The sequence below is a fragment of the Mercenaria mercenaria genome, chromosome 8 (assembly GCF_021730395.1).
Source record: "Mercenaria mercenaria strain notata chromosome 8, MADL_Memer_1, whole genome shotgun sequence".
Classification (NCBI taxonomy): domain Eukaryota; kingdom Metazoa; phylum Mollusca; class Bivalvia; order Venerida; family Veneridae; genus Mercenaria; species Mercenaria mercenaria.
Window position 1 is genome coordinate 60,277,426 of NC_069368.1, and position 25,606 is coordinate 60,303,031.

General features: G+C 35.8%; 1 long non-coding RNA gene across 2 annotated transcripts; it reads right to left on the reverse strand.

The window, feature by feature from the left end:
• Window positions 1-267: 267 nt before the first annotated feature.
• Window positions 268-16,644, reverse strand: LOC123565712 (uncharacterized). Of its 2 annotated transcripts, none has more exons than XR_008372082.1 (3): window positions 16,284-16,644; window positions 11,569-11,723; window positions 268-8,896 (listed from the first exon to the last, which is right to left on the reverse strand). It is a non-coding gene; the product is annotated as an uncharacterized LOC123565712 (long non-coding RNA). The 2 variants fall into 2 exon arrangements; XR_008372081.1 differs by having other exon boundaries at window positions 15,920-16,636.
• Between the last annotated feature and the right edge of the window lie 8,962 nt (window positions 16,645-25,606).

A 25,606-nucleotide genomic window follows, 5' to 3' on the forward strand; every position in this document is an offset into this window, starting at 1 on the left:
GTCTTGTATGTAAAATACTAGATCAAAATATCCTACACCTTTAATAGTATAATTTTTTGGTTTCTCTATAATATAAGCAGGTAGATGGGACATCATCCATAGCTTGATTTATTTACTGATTTTATCATATTAGAATTTTGATTTAGGTCTGTAATATATATCAGTATCAATTCACAACAGTACCAACAATGAACATAAACTTATTAAATAATTAGTGTACCTTCAGTACGAAGATGTCTATGACCTATAAAAATGAAAACAACAAAATAAAGGACAATTTTTTATTTCAAACAAACAATCACACTGAGGTACATGATATATATTTGAGGAAAAAGACAACAGTCACTTGATGGAAAGCAAATTAAAACAATCTAACAATAGTACATACACAACTGACATAAACTTTTAATTTTATTTCAACATTTCAACAAGAAATAGTTACCAAAAGACACCAGAAGATCTACTGCAAACACGGGTTAGTTTTGATCCATTGTAGGAACCCAATGGATACTAACATTTTTTGTCCATCTGAACCCCTTGCAGAGTCATAGACAGATGGTATGTCAAACTGATAAGGATGAGAAGAAAAAGAGAATATATAATTATATACATATATATACAGGTAAAAAGAAGAAAACAGGTACTGTACGTAGGTTGATAAAAGTAAAAAATGGCCCATTATATTTTTGAAGAAATGTACATAAAGTCTATTAACCTAATGATGATAAACAAGTTTGCAAAGTTTCAAAGCTATTGCTCCTAAAGAATTAAGGTAAAGTGGACATAAAAGTCTAATTATAAAAATATATACAACAGCAAACCATCATTACATCAAGACATATATATTACTACTGTACATTAAGAAATATTCAGTTACTTTGCAAATGTGTGATAATACAAAAGGGTTGGACCACAAGTTTTACCAACATTAGAAATCGGTCTGTCCCTGGCTGTCAAATTAATGTTAGATTAAACTAAATGGCGGATTTTTGTTTGGACTAGAAGGGAAAAAAATATATGCTTAACAAAAATATAATTTTCAGATATAAACTTACTTATATGGTAGAAGAGTTAAGATAGTAAATTGAATAGAAGAAAAGCAGGAAAAAAAAAACAATCGAAAAAAACAACAACAATATTTAAAACTAACACAGACAAGCGTAAAATAACAATTTTGAAAGGGGACCACCCAAGGATCATTCCTGTGAAGTTTGGTGTAATTCTGCCCAGTGGTTTTTAAGAAGATTTTTTTAGAAAATGTTGACGGACACACGACGCACACTGAATGGTCACAAAAGCTCACCATGAGTCTTTGGCTCAGATGAGCTAAAAACAGTTTAGAAAGATGAACTTGCCATGAAGTTACAGATCAGTGTACTCTAGTGTCAAAGGCAGGGTATTCAAAAACGTATGTCTTGGCGAAGAATTGTTCTTACTTACTTATATACCTGGCAAATAGCAATATAACTTCATCAAATAAAAAATTATATTGAATCTATTACTAAATGTACACCTAAATGAACATATCGTATTGCAGATGGATGTATCTTGTTTAGTTAGCACTCATGAGATGTGGGTTTGAGTCTTACAACTGGCACATTTAAAGGAGAAGGTATTTCTCCATAAACAGATAACAAGGGAATAAACAAGTGCCAGGTTTAGCGGAAAGTTTTAAGATTCATTTACTGAAAGAAATGTACCAATATGTTTTCAATGTAAATCTCTGTAAATCAAAGACGAGAATGTTGACCAAAAAATCTTCAAACCATCTGAGATCTAAACATACATGACTTACTGTCAGCATATCCAAACAGTTTCAGCACAAAAAAGAAAAGAAAACAGCAAACAAAATGTGAATTAATGGAAATAAAATGTTACAAAAGAATTAAAATGAGAACAAAAAAAATAATATGGAACTAAACCAGTCCTATGGTTATTTGTATGGGAGTCAGAGATCTCACCACAGCACCAGTGCGAAATTCATTGGTTGACTTTATTCCTAAATTTAGTCATACCGAAGAATATTCCTCCGGCCAATAATCGATAGCGGTTAGATTTTCTATATAGAAATAAGGAGGGCATGTTCACATTTTACTTAATAACAAAATTACTAAAAATAAGAAACCTTAGGGGCAAAAATATTACCAAAGTTCAACATTTGATTCATCACATGGTATTTCTAAGTTAAATTTTATTTTTATTTTTGATTCGTTCTTAACATGATGTTTAATGCCATCATCTCGACATCTTTCCCCTTCTATTTTCCTTATAAAATTTGTAAAAATCTCATACATGCGTTTCTTAAAAGTAATTTTTTGGATAAAACCATTAATATGAAAGCTTAGGTGCAAATGGTTTCCTACTCTCAATAAATTTGTCTTCTGAATGATATTTATTTCATTTTTGTTAAATAAAAATTTGATTCATTCTAAGATGGTTAATTTCCACTGATTTTGAAGAATAATTAACTTCTTTGCGAAGTTGTTGTTGTAGCGTCATGTGCAGACGACATGTCACGTGAACATGCGGTATCGTTATCAAAAGGTTAAAGTATATGATTTAATCAGTTTAGTTAATTTGTGAGTGGATGTTTTATTCGACACAATGAGTGTAAGTCTTAAATCAATTTTACTTCGCGAATAAGTCTTTTTGTGTTGTATCACAAATTTTACAACATGAGAAATTCAATTAAATATTGCAGTTAATATCCTAGTTCTAAAAAGAAAAAAAACATAATAGATTAAAAGTCCGCCTAGGTCAAATTAAAGGCGGAAATTATGTTTGGAGGATTTTCATGTACAAGAGTGTATTTTTTTTTTATTGTAAATAAAATATCTGGTTTTAAAACGGAATTGATTTTCCACCATTTAACTTTCATGAAACTTTTGCAACAATAATGACGATTTTAATAAAAACTAAACATATATCATGATAACAGATAAATTTTCCATGAATGCAAGATAAATATAAAAATATTTTAGTCAGTGTTAAACTGCATCAGCAATACGTATGTTTTCATGATATCGACTAACTTTTTTATGAAATTAGAAAAAAAATGATCGTAACCATTTTGTTTTCATTGTGTGGAAATATAATTTTACTTTCGTGAAAATTTGAACTGGTTTCATGATTTTTTTGCAGTTAAAATATCATGAAAATTGTCATTATGAAACTTTCATAATTGATCGTACATGTTCAATTTAAAATGATTTTACATGAATGTCATTTCTATTCTGTAATCTTAATGAATGAAAGCTGATAGAAATTGTTGATCCATCACGTGTATATATCCGTTTTATTGGCCCCCAATTACCACTAAATAAGGAGTGTTAAAACAACACAGACATATACAACACTGATAAGGCTATAAATGCGTTTTGAATATAATTGTAATGCCATTTTACTTTCTTGCATCATTTTTTTTGTAATTATTATTTTGCAACAGTTTGGTAAAATTTGTGTAGTTGTATTCACGTTGAAAATGGCAAAATACCTGTACCATGCTGACTGCCAATATTTTTTAAAAGAAAGAGAAAATGATCAATTTGACCAAGGGTGACATAGTCAAACAAGTCTTCATTTTATTTATTCTACAAACGTACCATAATTTTCGAATCATTAAATTTCTTACTTTCCCGATATATAAAGAATTACTTAATTGATATACGTATGATATCGAACCATTTTAGAGTAAAAAAATAAAATCAAATAAAATCTACACATGTAATAGTATAAATTGTAATCAACCGTTTTCAAAAAAACACAACTTATATAATGTATTTTTGTGACTTAAAAATCGACGTGGTTGTAAAAATCTAACAAGGTCATTATCAGGATTTTAACCTGGGGTCTGAAACATTTGATAGCATATACTACATGTCACACAAAAAAGAAAGAGCAGAATTAACTATTATAAATTGACATGATTTTACAATGTCAATTCTAAAAATTATTTGTTTTATTTATTGATATTTTGTGACTTGAAAGACAAAATTTTAAGAAACTACATATTAAGTATTGTTTTGGTAAAAATGACTTTAAATTTCTTATGAAAGGTCCCTTCTTTTACATAGTTTGTAACTAAAAGTGCATGTCAATTAAGCTTGTTTAATTTATTATGGAAAACCTCTTGAAATTGAAATAAACATCCAGGTGATGATACCCGGAGGCAATAGATATTGACATCGCAATGCCGGTCACCCGTTACCAATACCATATAGCCGTTGTCTCCCCTGATATCAATTTTCTGCCATATCGGTCATGAGGTCAATTCTTCCTCATGTTCTAGAAATATTTTTTGATACTTTTTCATACAAGATTACAAAATAGCTAGACAATTATTGAGTGTTTAGTAAATAATTCTTACCATATTTCTATTGGTTATTAGCTTTGTATAGAAAAATATGCCGTGAATTCTGCAACTGAAATATTGCACACATTTAGGAGCACAAAATAATTATTATTTTGTTAAGGAATGAGTGCATATTTCTCAATAAAAAGCTAACAGTCTATTCATTACATACATATCTACACACATATACATCAAAGAAATATTACAAATCTGTTCTATACCCAGAATATCAAGAGCTGTCACAGGAGACAGCGTGCTCAACTATTTCAATGCTGGATAGTGAAACTGAGCACATCTGAGGAAGCTGGTGCTGTCACTGGAGTGCTTCATGACTCCAATGGTGGATGAAGATATTGCACAATAGCTTGAGTCTGTGTCAAAAATATTAAGTTATAAGAGCGATAAAGATAAAGTGTATCAAAACACTAAATAAGTATAATTTTAAGCAAAAAGGGAGCATAATTCATAAAATATTGGTGCAAGAGTTATACACCTTGTGTCATGATGTGAGTGATAATGTGAGTGATGATGTGGAACAACTACTTCAAGTTTGAATCAAATCCATTTAGTAATTACCAAGATAGTGAAAAAGCATCAAAATTAACCTTAAATTCTTAGTAAAATGGGGCATAATTCATGAAAAATTGGTGCCAGAGTTATGAACCTTGTGTCATATGATGTGGGTAATAAGGTGGAATAACTATTTTAAGTTTGAACAAGGCAGTCTGAAAGACAGCTAAATTCCCCGTCACTGTTATGGATAGTGAAACCATTGACCTTTCACTGTGACCTTGACCTTGAACTGATATGGCTGACTCATTAATTCCGCACAACGTCTTGATGAGGTGATCATTTGACCGAAGTTTCATGAAAATCCTTCAAGGGGTTTAGGCGATACAGAGCTCAAACCTTTGACCTTGAGTTGTGACCTTGACCTTGAGTTGACATGGCTGACACATGAGCTCTTGATGAGGTGATCATTTGACCAAAGTTTGATGAAAATCCTTCAAGGGGTTTAGGAGATACAGAGTGAACACAAAATAAAAGGCTCAAACCTTTGACCCTAAGCTGTGACCTTGACCTTGAGCCGGCATGGCTGATTCATAAGTTCTGCACATCGTTTTGATAAGGTGATCATTTGATCCAAGTTTTATAAAATTCCTTGAAGGGGTTTAGGAGACATAGAGCGGACACGAATTGGAAGGCTAAAACCTTTGACCTTGAGTTGTGACCTTGACCTTACGCCAGCATGGCTGGCTCATGAGTTCTGCACATCGCCTTGATGAGGTGATCATTTGACCCAAGTTTGATGAAAATCCTTCAAGGGGTTTAGGAGATATAAAGCGGACACAAAATGGAAGGCTCAAACCTTTGACCCTCAGTTTTGACTTTGACTTTGAGCCAGCATAGCTGACTCATGAGTTCTGCACATCGTCTTGGTGAGGTGATCATTTGACCAAAGTTTGATGAAAATCCTTCAAGGGGTTTAGGAGATATAGAAGGGACACAAAATGGAAGGCTAAAAACTTTGACCTTCAGTTGTGACCTTGACCTTGAGCCGGCATAGCTGACTCATAGGTTCTGCACATCGTCTTGATGAGGTGATTATTTGACCCAGGTTTTATAAAATTCCTTCAAGGGGTTCAGGAGATATAGAGCGGACACAAAATGGAAGGCTCAAACATTTGACCTTGAGATGTGACCTTGACCTTGAGCTGGCATGGCTGACTCATGAGATCTGCACATCGTCTTGATGAGGTGATCATTTGACCCAAGTTTCATGAAAATCCTTCAAGGGGTTTAGGAGATATGGAGCGGACACGAAAGTGTTACGGACAGACAGACGGAAGGACAGAAGGAAGGACGGACGGAGACCATTCCTATAACCCCCCACCACTTGTGGCGGGGGATTAATCAAATACATTTAGTAATAACTGAGATAGAGTGAAAGTGCATCAAAACTTTAACCTGAAATTCTAAGTAAAAGTGGGGGATAATTCATTAAACATTGGTACCAGAGTTATGGACCTTGTGTCATATGATGTGGGAGATGATGTGGCACAACTACTTTCAGTCTGAATCAAATCCATTTAGTAATAATTATGACAGAGTGAAAGTGTATCAAAACTTGAACCTGAAATTCTAAGTAAAAAGGGGAGATAATTCATGAAATATTGGTGTGAGAATTATGGCTCTTGTGCCATATTATGTGGGTGACGATGAGGAATAACTATTTTAAGTTTGAAACAAATCCATCAAGTTATTATAGAGATAAGGAGAAAAAAGAGAAAGTGTAAAAAAAACTTTAACCAAGGTGGGGATGCAGGACGTCGACGCTGGGTTGAGTAGGATAGCTCTCCATATACTTCGTATAGTTGAGCTAAAAATGACAATACTGATATAAATTAACATTAAAACATGCATTAAAATGACATTATGTCACCCAATTGACATAAAATTCAGACAACAAAAATATTGACATTTCTGGTTCCATAGTAACTTAATGGCAAAAAAGCCCAACAAGTATGTGATAAGAAGGATTTATAAAACACTTAACTAGCTTCTGTATTTGTTTTGAATATTGTGAGGTATAACAGCCATTGAGAAATATGTCCCACTTCAAACAACTACCATCTACTATTGACTATCATCAGTAAACTATTAACGTAGACATTGTCTTGGTCAGAAGTTTTCTGCTGAGCATGTATAGCCATTTTCTTCGACTGAATAATTTTAACCATTGACCACTTAAGGTAGATAGCTGTATTCTATTTATGGAGGTCCAAAGGGACCAATGGTCAAGAGTATAAACTTTCTGAATGGCTTGCTGGTCAATAGTCAAGACTAATAATACTGCTATCAGAAGATCCAGAATCAGAAAACTGATCAAATATAATAGTTTTTACTATTGACTTGCAAAGCATTCGCTTTATTAGTTTATAAAAGTGACACAAGTAATCAGTTTTCATAATTTTCTTGTAAATTCTTTTAATTAGTAGCCTAGTAAAAATCTCATGAATACAGACATAGCACAAACTATAGCCTGGAGATTTATATAAGGAGTCGCGTAATAACTTTGAATAATGTTCACATGCTATTCCATAAATGATATATTACATGACATCAGAAATAAATTTCCATTTTTTCTCTCCAAATTTTGACTTTAGCCAAGCAAAATTTAAGAAATGAAATAATTTTTTATTGGTGTTCATGCAAAATGAATGACAGAATAGGATCGGCAAATCTATGAATCGCACTAGCGATTCATGTTTAATCTGCCGATCCTATTCTGTCGTTCATTTCGCATGAACACCAAAAAAAAATAGTTTCATTTCTTATACATGTATTTACATTATATTTCCTTTCCATCTGTAAAACAAAATAATATTATAAATTGCACATATTCTGTGGCATTTAACATTAAAATCAGCTTCCCGGCCATTCTGTTCAACACACGGAAGAATTGCGACGTCATCTAAGGAACGTTCCCCATGACTATATGCGAACGTCTTCCAAACAGCGTACAGTTATCCCTAAGCAGCGATGACGTAAATTTCGTGCCTTAACTTTTGCTGTTCATATGAAATGAACGTCATAATTTTCAATGGAAAAGAAATAAGGGCAAATGTAAATATTATGTGTTGAACTATAGACTGATCAATTGCACAAACTATGCAGACTTACAGAAGCAGTCATGTAATGATACATAGTGTACCAAGATGTTAATTTCCAGATTATTTTGTTTATGAAACAATGGGCAAAATTGTCAAAAATATTAAAAAAGAAGCATTTCTAGTTTTGTCAAATGTAAAACTGTGGTAGTAGATTTATAGATATCAATAAAAATAACTTACAGTCCAATAAAAAAGTAAAGAAGTATAAAAGTGTAGTAAGTAAAGTTACAACATTTTTGCAGTAATGATTTGACTGCTAAAACTTAGAGAAGACATGCAATACAGTTGTAAGTAAATGAAAGTCAAATATCTCAGAGTGACTCTGGACATATATGAAGAATTTCTTTGTAAAAGTTATTTAATTTGTTCCCACGTATCAAAAGATCTGTTTCTTTACAAAAAAGGAATTTTTTGAATTTCCTGGAAACTTTTCAAAAACAAAATTACGAATTACTGCATTCTTGCAGACAACACTCGATATCTTAAAGACACAGTCACTTTATAAATATTCACTCCAAACACCTGTAAACAATGAAAACCTTCTTTTTTTTATTTCATGATAAAAACATGTATCCAATATTATCATTTTCCAGACCTTGAATTGTTGAAAAAATACAAAAAAGAAAAAAAGAAATGGTGTTTGACTGAAAACTACATACATGTAGTCTTAAGTCACAATTATCTTTTAATCTTAAATCTAAGGAGTTTAAAGTCTGCCGGAGATATCTCCAATCTTTGGCAGAATGTCAGCACACTTTGCATGGACTTGTCATCTTGCCAACTTGTCTGATCATGTGGGTCTTTTATTCAGAATGGCCATTGGTTCTTCTTGGCTGCTGACAGCTACTGCAAATCTGTAACCGGAGTATGCCTGAAAAAAAAATCAGTATGAATATGATGGAACAAAATCATAAAATACTGTCAGCATAAAAATTTGGAATTTTCTGCTGTGTTGTCGAGATTCACAAAAATAAGTCTCTCAAGAACAATAGGAACTTCACGATGGATATTTAAGCCGCACCATGAGAAAACCAACATAGTGGCTTTGCGACCAGCATGGATCCAGACCAGCCTGCGCATTCATGCAGTCTGGTCAGATCCATGCTGTTCGCTAACGGTTTCTCTAATTGCAGTAGGCTTTAAAAGCGAACAGCATGGATCCTGACCAGACTGCGGGGATGCGCAGGCTGGTCTGGATCCATGCTGGTCGCAAAGCCACTATGTTGGTTTTCTCATGGCGCGGCTCATTTGTATGTGTAATAAGTTTCACTGTGTATTTGGTTGGCAAGTATGTCAAAAAGAAATAAACTCATAATAAATCTGTCAAAAAAGTCTCAAATGCCTGTAAATTTGCTGGAAAATCTTCTGATTAAAATTTTTAATGATTTTTGTAACTCTGACAAACAAACTGACTCACTAATAGCGTAGACAGTCAGAGCACAAAGAGACAGGGCATTTGTCAAAGTGTAATACTCCAGGAAGTGAAGTGCCTTCAGCTATAAACTTGACCTTGGAGGAACAAACCAGACTCGCACCTGACACAACTACTCAACATGATTAAAATCTGTGTAAAGTTTCCCAAGAATCCCTTAATTAGTTTAAAAGTAACAGCTCAAATGCAAAGTGCTAAGTATGGAAGAATTAACTAAGGAGCAAACATATGGGCACTGTGACTACACACCAGAATTAAAACATCATTCAGATCTTTTTTTTTTTTGTATGAGAAATACCTGTAACATTAGGTTCCAACAAAATGTTATCTCACTCTCTTTTACAATTGGTTTTATTTCATTATCACAAAAAAATATAACCTTTGGTTTCAACAGGTCTGAAAATGTTGCTTTTACATACTCGTTTCTATTCCCCATTAAGTTACACTGGTACCAGAAACATCAATATTTTTTCATACACTGACACCTGAATTTCATTTCGGGTGCGTGACGTAATTCAGTGTGTGTTGTTGCACTATTTTTTTCTATTTAGTTCAGTATTGTCAATCTTATTCAGGCTATTGCACATATTTATGATATTTACATAATATTTATACATGTAGATGCGTATAAAATAAAAAGGTTATTATCTTTGCATCAGGAAATATGCACTCGTTCTTCTGCGGAACAATATTGCGCTCCTAAAGTCGCGCAATATTTCCGCTGAAGAACTCGTGCATATTTCCCGATACAAAGCGTATAACCTATAATAATATGGCTTTAATAAATAAATGTGAAAAATTATAGCATTATTGAAAGTGGGAGAAACATCAAAATATTGGATATTTTCAACATGACAGCATGGAACATAGCCCATTAATCAATATTATTTAAACTGATATTCTATGACACAGAGTACAGCAACATTCCATTTACACCAAGTTACAATTTAGACTAGCTCCTATTTTCTGAAAACAATACTGTTTATACATTAAAGAGAATTCCTATAGTTTTTTTCCTTTCACAGATTTTTTTTTAATTCACATATATGATAGGAAAATTTGTGCTGAAAACAATGAACAAATAAAAACAATGGGTCACCAGGCTTGTTTTTGTGAAAAATAGTTTTGAACACACCCACTGTTGCTGAAACTGTCAGCGATTTTTCAACATTTTCCGCTTTTTTATAAATACCAACCAAAATATACATCAAGACAGCACAATAAGGTTTATTCTCGTTACAGATTTTATTTTATACTTATTTGATATCATAGTCATATATGTAATACTATATCCTTACAATAATGGGTACAAATGAAAAAAAAATCTTGTTCATATTTACTTTTGTGAATATTTTTCAATAAAAAATACCCATAGTGAAGAATATTTTTTTTTTTTTATTTTGAAAAAACTGTTTCATAGATTTTTTCCCTGTTTTTCTTGTGTATAAATAATTGTATTGTGAGCATAAAAATGGCTAAAAATGTATGGGTCACCAGGCTAAATTTTATGTTAAGACCGCTTGAATACAACAATTGTTCGGACGAAAAATGGCGTGAAGCTGACCAGATTGATTACAATTGTATATCTGCTAGAAGTTAAAAAAAAGTTTTAAAAATTCTTAATTCTTTCTATAATTGAATACTAAATAATCAGAAAGGAGGTATTGTCTTATCAGTACTAAGCCAATTGTCTTACATTACATGAACAACACTGTCATTGTACTAAAATGTGGTGTGAAAGCACAACCACAAAAATGGCAAGATACCTGTCAGGCATGATACTAAGTCTTGTCAATACAACATAAACCAGTATCAACATTTTATTACTGATAAAACTTATCAAAAATGTTATTTCATTCAAGATTCCTCATATTTAAGATTGTCTGTCACGTTTCAACAAATGTTGACTTCACTTCAGTTTTCCATAGAAAGTGTCGGCTGCGCAGAAAGATGCGCATAAAAAACTATAGGAATTCCCTTTAACTCCTGGTTCTAATTTTAGTGTCACACTGCTTGTGTTAGTACTGGTAAAAATGTCACAAATATTAGAAGTACAGCAGAAAACTGGGTTGTAACTGCTGGTCATTCCAAATGCAAATTAAAAGATTTACATAATAATCCATCTTTTTCTGTTCCTGGGAAAGCTGGACATCAGCATCAGGAGCCATTTTGTCTGACTGTGCACTCCAGTTAGGGTCATACAAATCTGTGTACCTGCCTCTCTAGATGTATCATTTTTATATGATCAGGAGTAAGAAACATCCCTCTGAAAAATAAAATTCTTTTGTTATATTCTAAAATGGACTGGTTCATCATTTAATATTGGCAATATCATTTATTACAGTAGACTAACCAGTTTTACCCAGGGAACTGCTATAAAGCCAGTGACTTTGCTACATGTTTTACCTGTATGCACGGCCATGAAGCTTAGTGTCTTTGCTACCAGCTTTTCTTGTGTGCACGGCCATGAGGCTTAGTGTCTTTGCTACCAGCTTTTCTTGTGTGCACTGCCATGAGGCTTAGTGTCTTTGCTACCAGCTTTTCTTGTGTGCACTGCCATGAAGCTTAGTGTCTTTGCTACCAGCTTTTCTTGTGTGCACTGCCATGAGGCTTAGTGACCTTCCTGCTACCAGTTTTACCTATGAACTCTACCATGAAGCTCAGTGCCCTTGCTAGAAGCTTTACCTGTGTGCACTGCCATGAAGCTCAGCAACCTTCTTGCTTCCAGATTTTGTGTGTATTGCATTGAAACTCACTGACCTTGCTACCTGTTTTACCTGTGCAGACTGCCACTGAGCTCAGTAACATTGCTACCAGCTTTACAAGTGTGCACTTCCATGAAACTCAGCAACCTTTTTGCTATCAGCTTTACCTTTGTGCACTGCCATGAAGATCAGTGACCTTCCGACCAGTTATACCTGTGTGCCATGAAGCTCAGTTTCTTTGCTACCATCTTTACTTGTATGCACTGCCATGAAGCTCAGTTTCTTTGCTACCATCTTAACTTGTGTGCACTGCCATGAAGGTCAGTGATTTTTCTACCAGTTTTACTAGTGTGCACTGCCATGAAGCTCAGTGACCTTCTTGCAACCAGTTTCACCTGTGTGCACTGCCATGAAGATCAGTGACTTTGCTACCAGCCTTACTTGTGTGCACTGCCATGAAGCTCAGTGACCTGGCTACCAGTTTTACCTGTGCACACTGCCATAAAGCTCACTCATTTTGCTACCAGTTTTACTTGTGTGCACTGCCATGAAGCTCAGTGACCTAGCTACCAGTTTTACCTGTGCACACTGCCATAAAGCTCACTCATTTTGCTACCAGTTTTACTTGTGTGCACTGCCAGGGAGCTCAGTGACCTTGCTACCAGTTTTACCTGTGTGCACTGCAATGAAGCTCAGTAACCTTGCTACGAGATTTACCTGTGTACATTTCCATGAAGCTCAGTGACCTTGCTATCAGTTCTACCTGTGTGCACTGCCATGAACCTCAGTGACCTTCTCGCTTCTAGATTTACCTGTGTACACTGTCATAAAGCTTGGTTACCATGCTATAAGCTTTAGCTGTGTATACTGCTATGATGTTCGGTGACCTCACTACCAGCTTTACTTTTGTACACTGCCATGAAGATTAGTTATCTTGCTATCAGCTTCACCTGTGTACAATGCTACCAATTCTACATGTGTATACTGTCATGAAACTTACTGACCTTCTTGCTACCAACTTCACCTGTTTACACTGTCATGAAGATTGGTAACCTCGCTATCAGCTTTACCTGTGTACACTGTCATGAAACCTAATGACATTCTTGCTATCAGCTTTACCTGTTAACACTGTCATGAAGACTGGTAACCTTGCTATCAGCTTTACCTGTGTATACTGCCATGAAGATTGGTAACCTTACTACAAGCTTTACCTCTGTACACTGTCATGAAGATTGGTAACCTTGCTATCAGCTTTACCTGTATATACTATCATGAAGCCTAGTGACCTTTTTGCTACCAGCTTTACTATGTACACTGACATGAAGATTGGTAACCTTGCTTCAAGCTTTACCTCTGTACACTGTCATGATGATTGGTAACCTTGCTATCAGCTTTACCTGTGTATACTGTCATGAAGCCTAGTGACCTTTTGCTACCAGCTTTACCTATGTACACTGTCATGAAGATTGGTAACCTTGCTATCAGGTTTACCTGTGTATACTGCCATGAAGCCTAGTGACCTTTTTGCTACCAGTTTTACCTATGTACACTGTCATGAAGATTGGTAACCTTGCTATCAGGTTTACCTGTGTATACTGCCATGAAGCCTAGTGACCTTTTTGCTACCAGTTTTACCTATGTACACCGTCATGATGATTGGTAACCTTGCTATCAGCTTTACCTGTGTATACTGTCATGAAGCCTAGTGACCTTTTTGCTACCAGCTTTACCTATGTACACTGTCATGAAGATTGGTAACCTTGCTATCAGGTTTACCTGTGTATACTGCCATGAAGCCTAGTGACCTTTTTGCTACCAGTTTTACCTATGTACACTGTCATGAAGATTGGTAACCTTGCTATCAGCTTTACCTGTATATACTATCATGAAGCCTAGTGACCTTTTTGCTACCAGCTTTACCTATGTACACTGTCATGAAGATTGGTAACCTTGCTTCAAGCTTTACCTCTGTACACTGTCATGAAGATTGGTAACCTTGCTATCAGCTTTACCTGTATATACTATCATGAAGCCTAGTGACCTTTTTGCTACCAGCTTTACCTATGTACACTGTCATGAAGACTGCTAACCTTGCTATCAGGTTTACCTGTGTATACTGTCATGAAGCCTAGTGACCTTCTTGCTACCAGCATTATCTGTGTACTGTAAGTGTATTAATATTAGCGGAGTACTAATTTTTGCGCTATTAGCGGGATCGGGCATGCGCTAATTCATGTCTAGCGCTAATATTAGACTGAAATGAAAGACTTAAAAAATGTGATATTTATAGTATTGAAAATACCGTAATCACAATGCAACAGAACACAGAGAAATATATACTAATTATGTAAACACGACAATAACTGCATTCCCTACTATTATTCTGCAGAATTTTTTGAATAGAATAATTTAACCTGTTTGAATATTAGTACAAAAGTCATCTATTTTTGTAAATTAAGCTGCTTTTTATTTTCTTCGCCACTGTCCATAAACATGGTATATAACACCTTCGGAGTAGATCGCCAGTTTGTCCGGTCGCGCTAATAACAAGTGTCACCATAACATTATACTGCTTTGAAAACCAAGTGCAAATTTGAAAACAAACAATTATCACCATTCTGCACTGTGTAGATGTACAAATTTACAGTATACAGATTAACACTAACCTAAACGAATGTAGATTTTATGTCATACCGTAGAACTATGCATTTTTATGTGCGTGCCTGGTCGATTTCATTACGAATACCATTCAGCCACCAACTGGCTATTTTAGCGCTGGTGATACTGCGCTAATATAAGTACGCGCTAATAAGTCAAAACTACTCAATTCAAGGCGTTTGCGCTAAAATTTAGCTGCGCTAATATAAGTACACTTACAGTATACTGTCATGAAGATTGGTAACCTTGCTTCAAGCTTTACATCTGTACACCGTCATGATTTGTAACCTTGCTATCAGCTTCACCTGTGTATACTGCCATGAAGTCTTGTGACCTTCTTGCTACCAGCTTTACCTTTGTACACTGTCATGAAGATTGGTAACCTTGCTATCAGCTTTACCTGTGTACACTGTCATAGAGATTTGTAACCTTGCTACCAGCTTTACCTGTGTATACTGTCATAAAGATTGGTAACCTTGCTATCAGCTTTACCTGTGTATACTGCCATGAAGATTGGTAACCTTGCTTAAAGCTTTACCTGTGTACACTGTCATGAAGATTGGTAACCTTGCTTCAGGCTTTACCTGTGTACACTGTCATGAAGATTGGTAACCTTGCTACCAGCTTTACCTGTGTACACTGTCATGAAGATTTGTAACCTTGCTTCAAGCTTTACCTGTGTACACTGTCATGAAGATTGGTAACCTTGCTATCAGGTTTACCTGTATATACTGCCATGAAGATTGGTAACCTTGCTACCAGCTTTACCTGTGTACACTGTCATGAAGATTGGTAATCTTGCTATAAGCTTTATCTGTGTACACTGTCATGAAGATTGGTAACCTTGCTATCAGGTTTACCTGTATATACTGCCATGAAGATTGGTAGCCTTGCTATCAGCTTTACCTGTGTATACTGCCATGAAGCCTTGTGACCTTCTTGCTACAAGCTTTACCTGTGTATACTGTCATGAAGCCTTGTGACCTTCTTGCTTCCAGCTTTACCTGTGTACACTGTCATGAAGATTGGTAGCCTTGCTATCAGCTTTACCTGTGTATACTGCCATGAAGCCTTGTGACCTTCTTGCTATCAGCTTTACCTGTGTACACTGTCATGAAGCCTTGTGACCTTCTTGCTTCCAGCTTTATCTGTGTACACGGTCATGAAGCCTTGTGACCTTCTTGCTTCCAGCTTTATCTGTGTACACTGTCATGAAGATTGGTAGCCTTGCTTCCAGCTTTACCTGTGTATACTGTCATGAAGCCTTGTGACCTTCTTGCTTCCAGCTTTATCTGTGTACACTGTCATGAACAGGGCTCCGGAAATTTTGATAACTCAATCGGTCCTAAACGAAAATCCTGACATCGGCGCTACCCCACCCACTGCATTCCCAATATTACATATTTTGTAAAACGTGATATCTAGTAAAGATATAATCATGTCATGCATTAAAACTGAGTTACCGGTCACCGCGTGTTTCCATACAATGAAGACAGTTATTCAGTGTTATGTGTGATTGTTACTTTGTTTAAATTTCGATTTTTTTTCGAGAAAATACTTGTAAGGATAAAATTACCGAGGCATTGACACCGTGTGCGTAACTAGTCTAAAAGCCAACGCACGTGACCGGTACCGTATACACGGCAGATACTTTGTGATGTTTCCTCATTTTTTGGCGGAATTCTATAAAATACAATTACATGACACATATTCTCTGCTAAACGGTCTCGGTATTTTAAGAATACTCTGCCACGGACCGAATGTGTACGTTATATGAACGCTGAGATCTAATTTCCCGCATGTATAGTACCAAAAGGTCACGCGTGTTGGCCACGGATATTTCATTTCACTTATGTTGTACCCTAATAAGCGGCTACATTTTAAAAGTTATATGTTCTCTTCTGATGTAAACAAAATTTCATTTTGAAACGTTTTCTAAAAGACCGATTTGATAAACAGCACCACTCCGATTTTCTTTATCATTCGTGTTTGCCAGTCCATTTTTTTTTCTTTTTTTTTTTGCACCGTCGGGTTGCAAAGACGATTTTCTGCACTTGTTTCAACTGGAGCCCCAACAAATGAATCTTTTAATTTTTTCAAATCAAGTAATTATAAAAAATATTTTGATTGGTTTTCCGTGTGATGTCTCATTAAATCAAAGACCTATAATGTACAATTATAGCTCTTTGATTAAATGCAGTGACCATTTGTTTTTTACCATGATGAAACATAGCCTTTTGAAATAAACCATCCATCGGATTTTAAATAAAAGAAGTGGATCCCAGTCGAAATGATTTGGATCCAGTCAGACATATTTGGAAACCAGTCAAAAATGTTTAATACATTGCAGTCGGCTGTCTGCAAACATTAAAGGATGTGCCGCGCTAGTACTGATTGCGTCACATGCTAATTACGGACCGATTATCAAAGTGACAGTCAGACTGTTCAAAGAAGTTTATTTTTATAGCTCTTTGGACTGTTTGACACGGTTATTGATTATCTGAGGGTGCGACCAACAATTTCCTGCTTGGCTGTAGATGGTGTATTGAGATATCAGACAGAAATTTATACTTTTCTCCATTTTTACGGGACCGATTTTTTTGTTTTTATACGCCCGTTTGAAAAACGGGACGTATTATGGGAACGCCCCTGGCGGGCGGGCGGGCGGGCGGCGTCCACAGACCTTGTCCGGAGCATATCTTCTACATGCATGAAGGGATTTTGATGAAACTTGGCACAGTTGTTCACCATCATGAGACGGAGTGTCATGCGCAAGAACCAGGTCCCTAGGTCTAAGGTCAAGGTCACACTTAGAGGTCAAAGGTCAAATTCAAGAATGACTTTGTCCGGACCATATCTTCTTCATGCATAGAGGGATTTTGATGAAAGTTGGCACAATTGTTCATCATCATGAGAAGGAGTGTCATGCGCAAGAACCAGGTCCCTAGGTCTAAGGTCAAGGTCACACTTAGAGGTCAAAGGATACAAGAATGAAAACTTTGTCCGGAGCATTTCTTCTTCATGCATAGAGGGATTTTGATATAACTTGGCACAAATGTTCACCACCATGAGGCGGAGTGTCATGCGCAAGAACCAGGTCTCTAGGTCTAAGGTCAAGGTCACACTTAGAGGTCAAAGGATACAAGAATGAAAACCTTGTCCGGAGCATTTCTTCTTCATGCATAGAGGGATTTTGATATAACTTGGCACAAATGTTCACCACCACGAGACGTAGTGTCATGCGCAAGAACCAGGTCCCTAGGTCTAAGGTCAAGGTCACACTTAGAGGCCAAAGGTCAGATACAAGAATGACTTTGTCCGAAGCATTTCTTCTTCATGCATGGAGGGATTTTGATGTAACTTGACACAATTATACACCATCATGAGACGAAGTGTCATGCGCAGTTCCCTTCTTTCGAATTACTTCCCTTTGTTGTTACTATAAATAGCTTATATTGTAACTTTTTCATTACTAGTCGTAGGGAAAAATCGAGACCACTTTTCTGTAGTACAACATAGATGTTACTTTCCAATTTTAGGTGTATTTTAAGGTATCTCTACCTGGTAAGATGCTACATCCAATTTTGAGGTGTATTTTGACCAGTCCCTACCTGGTAAAGATTTTTGTGAGGACTTACAATTTTTTTTTTTGATTTTTTTTTTTTTTTTTTTTTTTTTAAGATTAACTTCCCTTAGTTGTTACTATAAATAACTTATATTGTAACTTTTTTATAATTGACCGTAGGGAAAAACCAAGACCACTTTTCTGTGGTACAACATAGATGTTACTTTCCAATTTTAGGTGTATTTTAAGGTATCTCTACCTGGTAAGGAGTTTTTTTGTGGACTTAGAAAAACAAAATACTTAGTTATTACTAAACAACCACAAAATTAAAATTCCATTTGCAAATACAGGTGCTAGAGTAAAGAAATTTGCTGTGACGGGCGTATATTGTGACATTCTTGCACTCTTGTTTCACTTTATGAATCGGTCTGAAAAGTAAAAAATCGGTCCAAAACCGACAAACCGGCAAATTTCCGAAGCCCTGGTCATGAAGATTGGTAGCCTTGCTATCAGCTTTACCTGTGTATATTGCCATGAAGCCTTTTGACCTTCTTGCTATCAGTTGTACATGTGTACACTGTTATTAAGATTGGTTACCTTGCTATCAGCTTTACCTGTGCAGGCTTTCCAGCAATACATTTGAAACAAGAGCTGTCTCCATAGGATGACACATGCCCCCGATGGCACTTTGAATGAATATATAGTTATGGCCGATGTTAGAGTTTAGGACCTTTGACCTACGGAACTGGGTCTTGCGCGCGACACGTCGTCTTACTGTGTCACACATTCATGCGTAGATATTTTAAAATCCATGCATGAATGACAAAGATATGGACCGGACACGCCTATCAATGCACTATCATGAAAAATGACCTTTAACGTCTAAGTGTGACCTTGACCTTTGAGCTACAGACCTGGGTCTTGCGCGCAACATGTCGTCTTACTGTGGTACACATTCATGCCAAGTTATTTGAAAATCCATCCATCGATGACAAAGATATGGACCGGACACGCCCATCAATGCACTATCCTTTAACGTCTAAGTGTGACCTTGACCTTTGAGCTACGGATCTGGGTCTTGCGTGCGACACGTCATCTTACTGTGGTACAAATTCATGCTAAGTTATTTGAAAATCCATCCATCGATGACAAAGATATGGACCGGACACGCCCATCAATGCACTATCCTTTAATGTCTAAGTGTGACCTTGACCTTTGAGCTACGGACCTGGGTCTTGCGCGCGACACGTTGTCTTACTGTGGTACACATTCATGCCAAGTTATTTGAAAATCCATCCATCCATGACAAAGATATGGACTGGACACGCCCATCAATGCACTATCCTTTAACGTCTAAGTGTGACCTTGACCTTTGAGCTACGGACCTGTGTCTTGCGCGCGACACATCGTCTTACTGTGGTACACATTCATGCCAAGTTATTTGAAAATCCATCCATGGATGACAAAGATATGGACCGGACACGAAAATTGCGGACAGACTGACAGACCGACAGACAGACTGACAGACCGACAGACGGTTCAAAAACTATATGCCTCCCTTCGGGGGCATAAAAAACTAGGAGAAAACTAGGAATTTTTCATGCAGAAAACTAGGAAAAAAACTAGGAAAATCTAAGAATACTGAGACAAAAACTAGGAGGTATTATCAGATAAAGTGTTACCTTGCTACTGTTTTTCTATCCAATTACCATACATATAAGTGTTCAGCTGACTGTAAATTTGCTTCTGCAGTTCCTGTTTGACATCACTTAAGCATAGTCCAACCTGAAATGTCCGAACTATGTATCAGTGACACCAAACCACTACTGCCAGTAGCACAGGCAAGTCAGCTAAACATCTCAGAAACTTTCAGACATAATGCTGCAAATGAAAACCTAGCAATACTAGGAGCATTTTAGAAAACAACTAGGAAAAACTAGGAGCACTTCGAAAAAACTAGAAAAAAAATTAAAAACGGCTGGAGAGCCTTCAGAATTTTACCATACATAGTAAGATTTCATTTATTCCATGCGTTTATAAGTGATTGACATGTGTTTAATTTAGAATCCCAATTTAACTTGTCACATTCTTTTGAATCGTTTCCAAAATGAACTCCTACAGATTTGACATATGAATTAGTGAATGGTATTTGTTCAAAAAAGTCAAGACTTTTTGTTTTAGAACGTCCTATCCATAAACCATTTGTTTTACTTTTATTTAATTCTAAACCAGAATATTTTCCAAATTCATTGATAATTAGTATGGCTGTTGAAATATCATTTTCGTTTTTTAAGAATAAAGTGGTATCTTCGGCTAATTGAGTTAATTTTAGAGTTTGGTTAAATTGACTGTCTTTAACGGAAATACCTTGGATATTTTCACATTTTCGTATCTTTAAAGCTAAGATCTCACAAAGATTATAAATAAAAGGGCTGACAATGGACAGCCTTGACGAAATCCTCCTTATTTAAAATACAACTTGAAATATTCGTATAAAGCACTTTGACCCAGTGTAAGAATGATGTTTTAAATCCAAATTTTCTTAAAACTGTAAACATGAAATTCCATTCAACGGTGTCGAAAGCTTTTTTAAAATCTAAAAATAGAATCGCCCTGTCAATGTTTAAAATATCTGTATAGTCTATAATATCTTGAATCTGTCGAATGTTATATCCAATGTATCGATTCTTAATGTACCCTTGTTGATCTAAACTTACAATATAAGGAAGAACTTTTTGTAGTCTTTTTGCTAGGACTCTAGCTGCAATTTTATTGTCAATACAAAGCAATGAAATTGGTCTCCAATTCTGTAAATTTTCTGGGTCGCCTTTTTTGTAAATTAATGAAAAAAATATCTTGTTTTTGACTATTTGAAAGTTGACCCTTATCGTATCCTTCGTTTAATGAATACGTAACAAGTTCTCCAATAAGATGCCAGAATTTCAAGTAAAATTCAACAGTTAATCCATCTAAGCCCAGGCTTTTGTTTAGCTTCATATCTTTTAAAGAATTGAAACATTCATTTATTGAGAATTTGCCTTCGCATAGCCTGCCTGTTGGTTATTTAGTGTTACGTTTTCTGTAAGCACTTCATCTATATAGGAATCACAGTCTTTACTATCTATATCTATTTTTGAGTCATATCGTCCCCTTAATGCAAAAAGGTACCATGAGCATATGAATAAAGAAGGCACTTGGTACCTTTTTGCATTAAGGGGACGATATAATGTTTGATAAAATTCAACTTCTGCTTTTAAAATATCTTCAGTTTGAGTTACTGTTTTGTTATTAACTTTTAATGATGTAATAACTTTTCTCACTTGTCGCGATTTTTCTAAGCCTTCCTGTGAATACTGCCATTAAGCCTGGTGACTTTCTTGCTACCAACTTTACCGGAGTATACTGCCATAAAGCCTAGTGACCTTCACCTGTGTAATTTTTCATGAAACTTGGGGACCTCTTGCTATCAGCTTTACTTGTGACTGCCACAAAGCTCAGTGACCTCGCTACCAGCTTTACCTTTTTGCACTGCCAGGATTTTTGGTGACCTTATTACAAGCTCTATCTGTGTACACTGCCATGAAACTTAGTGACCTTGCTACCAGCTTTGCCTCTATAATAGAGATCATCTATACTCCGGGTTAACAACCAGTGCACCTTACAATTCTCTTCCACTTAATCAAAGCTATATATGATTTGTATGTCAGGAAACAAACAAACAATTCCAGAGTATATAGATTGTTAGTTATGGCATTATGTCACACAACACAGTTAAAATTACATGGCAGATTTCCAGCTTTCATGGTAGAGGACCCTAGCAGGCTTTCCAGCCAACTCTTTGTAAACAAGAGGGTCATAATGACCCTGGATCGCTCACCTGAGTAATATGAGCTACATGTATCAAATGTCAAACTGATGCTAAATATTAAGAAAGTATGTCAGTAGGTCCTGTTCATGATCACTGAAAGTCAGTTTTAAGATCAGTGTGCAAAACTGTACATGTCACCCAAATTTCAAGGCTGTATCTTACAAGAGGGCCATGATGGCCCTATATCGCTCACCTGAGTTTAGTTGGGCCCACTACATGATGCACAATAGCTCACCCCGAGTACTTTGTGCTCAAGTGAGCTAACAAGAAAGTAGGTCAGTAGGTCACGATTAAGACTTTTCAAGATGAGAATTGAAATCTGTAACATTATACATGTGGTCCAAATTTCTTTGCTGTAACTTCAAAAACAAGGAAGTAGGTCAGTAGGTCAAGATTTAAAATATTAAGAAAGTAGGTCAGTAGGTCACATTCATGGTCACTGAAAGTCAGTGTTAAGATTGGTGTGCAAAACTGTGTATGTCATCCAAATTTCAAGGCTGAACCTTAAAAAACAAGAAAGTAGGTCAGTAGGTAAAGGTCACAGTCAAGTAACCCCTAATTACTTGGGGCCATCAGGAAATTATAATTACAGGAAACCTCACTTATAAGGAACTCGGATATAAGGAACACTCGGTTATAAGGAACTTTTCAATTCCCTGATCTAATTCCTTCTTTATTTAATGTAAAAATCCTCGGTTATAGGGAACTCGGTTATAAGGAACACTCTGTTATAAGGAACACTTTTTCCAGGCCCAAAGTACGAAATGCAATGGAAAACCCCTCGGTTATAGCGAACAGACATAAAGAATAAAAATTATTGAAAACCGGAAATAAACATGAGAATCGCTGATGATGTCAGAGCAACGTCGGCACTATCACGCGCTTTCATGCACATGAATAAACACAAATTATTTCATTTCTATGATCTTCAGTTTGTTAATTCATGGATACCATAAAAAGAAAATATATAATATTATCAAATTACCAAACACTAAACGATAGTAGACTATATTTACTCAAGATTATGTTCGACAGCTACATGTATTGGGTATTTCATGTTAACAATAGTGATTGAAAATCCTAAATAAATGTGCTAATTACATGTGATTAACAATGGCAAACAGTCCAGTTTACCAAATTTCCAATTGTAAAAATTATAGCAGGTGCTTAAATGGACAATTATAGCAAAAGTATAGGTATAATTTACACTTTAATCCGTATGTATGTCGCCTTTTCTAGTCTTTATACACTGTATATCATAAATACCCTACTTTTTTAATGGGTAGTCTAAATTAACATTTTTGTAATAAAAAATTGAACATTTATTTTATATTAGTATTGATGACTATTCAGATAACATGCAGTCAAGCAGAGTAAAGGGGAGTAACTGCAACATATCTGATAGTCATCATGTAGCGCTCTCTAAAATGAAGATAGAAATGACCGACAAAAAATAAAAATAAATTACAGTCATTCTACCGACGAACAGTTTTGGTGTGGTTAAGGTTATACGCCACGTTTCAACGCTATTTCAGTCATATACATGCAGGCAGTTTACATTACCATCTCTCCAGGAAAGGACCGGTACTAGAAAAGCGACTTCCTCACATAAAGATTCAAGGTCGGCCCGGAGTGTGAACACATAGACCTTATGAAACATCAGTCAAATAGTGTTCACTATACAAATTGTGTTCGTTATACAAACCTCGGTTACAAGGAACTAGTTCGCTATACGGATATAAGGAACCTAGGTTATAAGCCCTTACAGAAGCAAGCCTCTGTGGCGTACATGCTGCGTATTTGCTGTGTATATGCCGCGAACACAGTAGTACGCAAGAGGAGTACATTTTACATACACCGCATGCCCGCGTACATGCCGCGTACTATTTCGACGAGTACACAGCATGTACGCAGGAGGTCACTGCATGTACGCAGGAGGGACTTGTACAAGAAAATAGTACACTGCATGTACACCGCAGATACTTTGAAATTTGTGCAGTACACTTCATATACGCAGGAAAGACTTGTACAATTTCTTTTGGCATTTATACTTAGTTTTTTTTTTTATAAGTTAAAGTCTGAAGTAAACTTCATATACGCGGGAGGGACTTGTTCATTTTTTTTTGGTGTTTATACTTTGAATTTTTTTAGGTAAAAGTCTGAAGTACACTTTATGCAGGAAGGATTTGTACATTTATTTTTTTGTTTTTGGAAGCAAGAACTTGATTTCCGAGTAACTTTTATTTTAATAGCATAGAATAGTTCAGATTACCGGTATTCTGAACAATGAAAATTTGCCAAACTATTTGCAATGTTCATTTGTGAAGCTTACATCTTAGTGATTTCTGAGCTGCACCTTGCATGCAGCCCGCCCGCTTAGCTCAGTAGGTAAGAGCGTTGGTCTACGGATCTCGGGGTCGCGAGTTCGATCCTCGGGCGGGGCGTATGTTCTCCGTGACTATTTGATAAACGACATTGTGTTTGAAATCATTAGTCCTCCACCTCTGATTCATGTGGGGAAGTTGGCAGTTACTTGCGGAGGACAGGTTTGTACTGGTACAGAATCCAGGAATACTGGTTAGGTTAACTGCCCGCCGTTACATGACTGAAATACTGTTGAAAAACGGCGTTAAACCAAAAACAAACAAACAAACAAAGCACCTTGCATGCAGAGTAAAAATATATTCTTTTTCATTTTGAATTGATCCTGGAGCTTTCTAACTTGGATAATTGAAAAGCCTTATTTGAACTTCGTTGCATTACATTTTGTAATACATGAAATTACCAAGATAATGCCTCAACAGCGCCCAAATGAGAAGAATTAATAGCTCTCACTGTTATTTGAATACTCTTAAGCAATACACCATTCTATCATGTTTTATAAAGGCTTTAATGCTCATTATGTTAACTCATTAAGGCCTCACCAAATTAAAAAGTTGTTCATCGGATTTGCCGCTCGTATATAAAAAATTTTGGCTAATTGCGCTCGCCCCATTGGAAAAAATCAATCCAAAATTTTTTGGTGCGCTACTTTTTACGGACGTAAAAGTGTATAAATGCTTATATAATTCCAGTCCTAGATTGTTCTCAGATGGATTTTAATCAAAATAAATACATACTACGCATACATCGTCTATAATAAATCATACCACTTATATTTAGTTGCATTAAAGTTGTTTCCCCTTGATGCAGTTACGCCATTTTCTTCAAGGAAGTGTCTAGCCGTCCGGTAACCGGACGTCTAGCCTGCGTTCTAGTCGTCCGGTTACCGGACGACTAGCAAATCCTCAGGGGATTTTCTAGTCGTCCGGTAATTGATTTCTTATTGAATAGGTAATGATTTTATACAGTTT